Source organism: Rhinolophus ferrumequinum, chromosome 2 (assembly GCF_004115265.2).
Source record: "Rhinolophus ferrumequinum isolate MPI-CBG mRhiFer1 chromosome 2, mRhiFer1_v1.p, whole genome shotgun sequence".
Classification (NCBI taxonomy): Eukaryota; Metazoa; Chordata; class Mammalia; order Chiroptera; family Rhinolophidae; genus Rhinolophus; species Rhinolophus ferrumequinum.
Genome location: NC_046285.1, coordinates 1,245,997 through 1,252,803, shown reverse-complemented (window position 1 = coordinate 1,252,803; position 6,807 = coordinate 1,245,997).

Genomic DNA, 6,807 nt, shown 5'->3' with positions numbered 1-6,807 from the left:
TCCAGAATAACTCTGTAGAGATTAAAAGGAGATAGTGGTGGCCTGGAGGAAAAGGCAATGGGAAGCAACTGCTAAAGAATGCAGGCTTTATTTTGGGGATGATGATTTTCTGGAAGTGGATAGTGGTGAATAGTGGTGCACAACCCTGTGAATGTACTAAACAAACCTGAATTGTACACTTTACAATGATGAATTTTGTCCTATGGGAATTATATATCAACTTAAAAGAAGAACAAATAACACGAAACAATTACGCAAGAAGAGCCAGGACGTGCCTAACGAGGAAGGCTTGCCTTATCAGATACCAGAATGTGCTTTAAAACTCCAAGAATCAAGACAGGAATGCCCAGGTTTTCATAAAATCTGGTGGTAGGGTTACCAGACTAGTGTGCATATTTTCATTCTGTGATGGGCCTCCATGAAAACACCATTGATGACATTCCAAAAATGTCTGTGTGCATCTCATTCCAGTGACCCACAAAGTAATAAATCGTCCTGTCGGTGGTGTACCTAGCACTGGAGGAAAATAGACAGGAGCTGCAGAGAGATGTTTACCAAAGTGTGCTCCATGGGCCTCCTGCATTGGAACTACCAGAGTGCTGGGAAAAGTGGCAGACTCCTGGGGCCCCCTCCATGCCTCCTGCACCAAAAGCATAACTGGCTCACCACGTGATTCTCCTACTGGGTGAGGTTTAAAGCGGTTACAACAATGGGTATTGCACTGGTCAAGTTCACCCTACTTAGTCCTGAGTTTGAACTCCTTTGAAGATTATTCGAAAAGAGAGTAGCTCGCCTGAAATTCTTTAAGACGCAAAGATTTGGGATATGTATTTCTTCAGCATGTTGAAGGCCTAAAGGGTTTAGAGCCCTTTTAAAATATTGGAAAAAACAAAGTGACTCAGATGTTGACAGCAATTCCACAAAACATTTGGCTGAAAGGATGGACAGGACTGTTGAATCGTGGGTCGACACCAATATCGAGAACAATATCATTGCCTTTCTAAGATACCTTTTTAAATTCATATTTTCCACACCACAAATTCCCTTGGACAAAATTTTGACGGGCTCTGATTTTGTCACAGAAATTTCTTGCATCATCTAACTCTGCCCATTAACCTGGGAAAAGCCTGGATGCCAAATCCCTGGTCTTTGGCTGATTTTCCAAGGCCAATTTTCAAAGAATGTTTGATTTTGTACTAATTACTCGTAGAACAAGATTTCAAAGGCTGAGTATTCTTTTGCAATTTTACTCCAATCATATTAGCTGTAGAAGCACCAGAAAATTTTCAAATGAACTGTCAGGATCATTACAAATACAATGACTGCTTTTCATGAAACATTTTAAAAATCATATGGAAAAACTTCAAACCATCCTTGAGTTTGCTTAGAGTATTCTTATGGTACTAAATCGTGCATTACAATTTTTCTTAATGCGTTCTTATTTAATTATTGACAACTCCCATCACATTACCTAGCACAGGATGTTTTTTGACCTAATTATAAATTGTGTATGACATGCTAATGAGGGCCAAAACAAGGTACAAGATCAGACTCCTCAGCTGAGAGACTCTAGGTAATTTAAAAACCTAAATTCTTAAGATTTCCTATAAGTATCAATCAGTGGCTTTGTTGATATCAAATGAAGGCAAAGCCTAGCTGGCATTGAAGTATGATTTTAGCTGAATATCTTTACAACCATCTTGAGTACATCTTCTAATATGCATGAGATTTAATACAAAGATAAGGCTGGAAAAATGTAATTTTAAAATTCTTGTTTGATATTTTCTCCACTTACCCTCCAGATATTGTTAGTGCAAAAGGCATCATTAACAACTTGGTAGTACGAATGTGGTAGTCATTGCCACCCTTCAATAGATTTGTTTTCAGTAAATACTTATTAGAGGTTTTTAAATTGTTTTTGATATTATTTAAAATATGGAACATTGCTGTCTTTTGTATTAAAGTGATTAAAGAAAATTTTAATGTGAAAAATTTTAAATGTGTTTGCATTAAAGTGCCATATTACTTTTTTAGCTTCCTATTTTGTTTATACAGTCAACCTTTTATTGAACAGAAAGACGAGTGATGAGTTGGCGAGGTGTGGCACCTACGCACAGCACGATATCCTTTCAGAGGTGTGTGAAGACGAGGAGGGGCTCGAGTTTTCTTCCAGGCCCTTTTGAACATGATGAGCAAGTTTTGCTCTGATCTTGTGGAGCAGGCATCTCTTTTGTGACATTTCAGCACCTATTTTTATTAACTTAAATTCCTGGGAAAATATTTTATATGTAATATAATAATAACAACCACTAATAATTATTATTAATTATTGTTAATATGATAGAATAATCATGCTTCCCACTTATTGAGCACTTATCGAGCCAGCCTCTATGAGAGGATTTAGACTTCATTTTTGAGGAAAAAGGTGCTCTTACTATCTCTGTTTACAGGTGAGAAAACTGAGGCTCAGCAATAAAGCAAATCCAAAGTACCGCGGCTGGTCAGTTTGAACCCCAACCCTGTTGGATACTTACCACTGGTGCATAACCTCTCACAGAGACAGGCTCTGAGTCCCTTAAAAATTATAAAGCAGGCAATATGGATTATGTAACACAACCGTTCCCAAAACAGCCAGGATGTAGAATCCTGGGGAACTTGTTACAAATACAGATTTCTGAGTTCCATCCCCTGCGATTCCAATGGGACCAAACTGAGCTAGGACCAGGGATTCTTTTATCTATCTATCTATCTATCTATCTATCTATCTATCTATCTATCTATCTATCTATCTATCTATATATATATTTCTGTGCTGTGTAATGACGGGGATACAGTCCAAGAAACGCATCATTAGGCACTAGTGTCGTTGTGGGAACGCCATGGCGCACTTACGCAAACCCAGGCAGCACAGCTTTCTACACACCCAGGCTATATGGTATGGCCTCGTGCTCACAGGCTACAAGCCTATGCTGCAAGGAATAAGCCTGTACCGTCAGCATGTTGCAACATGAGATTAAACCAAGCACAAGAGAAAATGATGCAATCAAGAGACGAGGGAAACACGAGCTGTATGCAGCTCTGCCAGCATAACACTGCATAGCATTTGAGAGCAAACATTTTATAAGTAAAAAGAGCACATTCTAAACTAACAATAAAAGTGTAGTATCGTAACTGTATTAAGCAGTAACTTAGTCATTTATTATCATTAACAAGTATGTACTGTACCTAATTATATGCATATACTTTTATACCACTGGCAGCGCAGTAGGTTTGTTTACACCAGCATCACCACCAACACGGGAGTCATGTGTTGCACCATGACTTTACCATGGCCACACATCAGTAGGCGATAGGAATTTTTCAGCTCCATTTTGTCTTACAGGACAACCATCTCACATATGCGGTGACCAGAGCATCGTTATGTGACACACAATTATATATATATATATCTATATATCTATATAGATATATATATATATATATATATATATATATATATATATATATATATATGTCTTTTCAGGAGATTCTGATGTAGTGTGTCCACAGATCAGTTGGGGAAAAATCGTGCTTGTAAGATAGGGCTTGAGGCTGCCAGTTTGGGCAGAAGATGAATGAATTATGACCCCCTGACCAGTAACATCTTGGTCAAAAGCGTCTCAGGTTTGCAGCTCTGGTTCCTGGAGCTCTGAGCCTCTTCCTCCCCAAGCAGGCAAGGCATGTCATCTCCCACCAAGTCATCTAAGCCCCGGAGCCCGACCCTGTGCCCTGAGCCCAATCCTACCCCATTGTCCAGACAGGGAACCCAGTCTGCTCACACACAAGGCAGAGGCAGCACGCATACTGCCCAGTCTCTACCCACTCTTGTCACCTGCTGCCTGTGTGGGGTTTCAGCTCTAAGCCATGTCAGCGCTGACAGAGAGCAGAGGGGAGAGGATGACAAGCTTTCTCTCCTGAGGCTTCACACTTTGACTTTCTGACCCCAGCCACTTTTTTAGCCTTATTTCCAGGAACAGCTAGCAAGGTACCAGGCCCTGTTGTAAGCACTTTCTGGAGATGATTTCATTTACTCCTCACCACAACCCTGTGAAGCTGAGAGTGTTTCCATCTCCACTTCACGAAGGAGGAAACTGTGGCTCAGAGAGGTCAAGCAACTTGCCCGAGTTAGAAAGTGAGCTTGGCCAGCTAATAAGGGTGGAAGGCAACAAAACAAGATGGTTCCAAAGCCCCTGCTCGGGAACACTGTGATCCATGACCATTTCCTCATTCATTGCTTCCCTTCCCTGCGGCATGCTGGATTCCAGCGGGTGAGCAGCCCCAGACGTTGTGTAAAATCCATTGTGGAAAGGGAGGAACAGAAAAACGTCTCTTTACCTCCATCGATCTCTAATATTTCTATGCTTGTGCACATTTGTGTGTATTATCAGTACACATATGTATAATTTATAAATGAGTAGATGGTAGAACATGGGGATTTTTACCCAAATTGTTTTTTACCAATAAGGGTGTGCTACCAAAACAGTTTGGATCCCATTGTTTATCAAAACCTCTGTATTTGGTAAAATGGGCGTGATGATAACAATACCGGCTTCACAGGGTTATTACGAGATGGAGTAAGAGGGTGCAGGCAGGGCACACAGCATGGCACCTGGCCATGGGACACTCCTACGTTAATTTTAGTGGCTGTTACTCTTTGCTATCCCTTCTTACCTGCCGGTACCTCCCCAGTTATTTGCCCCCTTCATGCCTACATTTCTTCAGAAACATGTATGTATTCAGCATCTGTTAGGATCCAGGGCCACAGCCAGTCCCTAGGGACTCAGAGGACACTCAACCTTGGGCCTGGCCCCAGGGGAGTCCACAGCGACAGTTTTAGGAACAGCGGGTAAATGAGTGGAGGGAGGTCAAGTGTCTTCAACAGGCCTTGACAGGGAAGGATGTGACCCACAGGAAATTCCAGGGAGCCTTCCTGGAGGAGGGGGCCTCAGTGTGGAGCCTTGGTGATGACCAGAACTTCACATGAACATAGGAACGTGACATGCAGGCTGCAAGTCAAAGCAGCTGTGTGGCATCACTCAGCACTTACTGACAGACACTTGTTTTAGCCATTAAAGGTACAGCTGTGCACCAGCCAAACACTTCTGACCTCATAAAGCAGACAGCATTGTGGGGAAAACAGAGATTAATGAGTAAAATATAAGGAGAGTTAGAAGGCAATAAGTCAAGAAGAAAAACAAAGTAAGGTAGAATAGGAAGTGCTGGTGGCCCTGGAGTGGCTGTTCTTGAGAAGGACAGGAAGGAGGGAGGGAGAGAGCATTTGAAGGAAAAGCATTCCAGGAGGCATGAACAGCAAGTGCAAAGGCCCTGAGGAAGGAATGTGTGGTCATGCACCCTGGAAACAGGTCAGTGGGCCTGGACAGAGCGAGCAAGGGGGAAGGTAGAAAGAGATGGAGAGAGACAATGCAGGTTGGCTTTGTTTCTGCCTCTGAGAGCGGTGGGAGTCATGGAGGATGTAGAGCAGAGGAGGGACAGGCTATGACTTCCAGTTTAGCTCCATGCTTTCTGGCTGCTTGTGGAGAATGGACTGGAGGGAAGTGGGGAAGCAGAGAAAATAGACTGAGAGCCTGGGGCAATGATCCAGGGAGCGGCTTCAGGCCCCTCACCTCAGCTCAGAGGGAGGCTCTTCCAGGTTCGCTCCCCGCCCCAAACCCTACACCCAAGCCCAGGCAGCGTTTGCTGAGAAAGCCCAGCCAGCTCCCCCCGGGAAAGCCCAGGCTAGCGGAAAGAGACGTTCAGAAACCACCAACCCTACAATTACCAATAAGATGGATTCTTCTCCCTGACAGGGTGCGGGAGTTACCGAGCCTGTCATTACCAAGGCCTAATTACAGTGTCTCGGGCTGCAATGCTCCTTGCAAGAGAAATACCAGCGGCCTGCAAAATGAGGCTAATTGTTCCCTCCTCCCTCCTTCTTTTTGTCAGAAGCATTCAATCTGCCTGAAATAATTACACATCTTCTCCCCAAGATGCTCAGAGACAGGCTTTGCTCTTCTCCCAGGGTTAGAAATTTAGCATCCTGAATCTGAAATTGCCAGCAGGCAGTTTGGATGTTCAAATCCAGGCCGTAGGCTCATCTCCTGTGCCTATGTCGCAGGTCCCAGTCCCAGCACTGCCCTGTGCCAGCGGGAGCCTCTGGCTCATGCACTGTCCAGAACATCTCCTGACGTTCGAGCAAATGACTTCATACCGCGAAGCTTGTTTCCTCATTGATTGAATCGTTGTGTAATTCCTATTGCCTGGACTGTGCAGAGATGCTTCCAGGCAGGCGTTGCTGTGGAGTTGGTCACAGAGTCATTGTTTGGAGGTGAAGGAGGTTCTGTGTATTTAGCACGTACTATGTGCCAGACATACAATGTTCAGTACGTATCCACTGAATGAATGGTCTCCTTTTAACAGCATCTCACAACCAACCTGGAAAAGGGAGAGTAATTGTTCCTACTGCACAGAAAAGAAAACCAAGGCCGAGATTGCAGGCAGCTCTCCCAGGGCCATGGTCACACAGTAGCGGATGCGTGTGGTCACTGGGGTCTAGCAGTTTGCAGGGAAGTAGAGTGACCTTCCTAGAAATGAACCTCTCAAAGTTGCACCTTGCTGTGGACCTTGTGCAAGTCCCTCGTCCTCACTGATCCAATGTGCAAGGTGACATTGGGACCTGGATAGTAGGTAATGTTGGCATCGTGCACGGTGAGCAGGTTGTTTCCATGAGCTGTTCTTCCCCTGATGGCTACCTGGGGCAAGTCTCCGTCT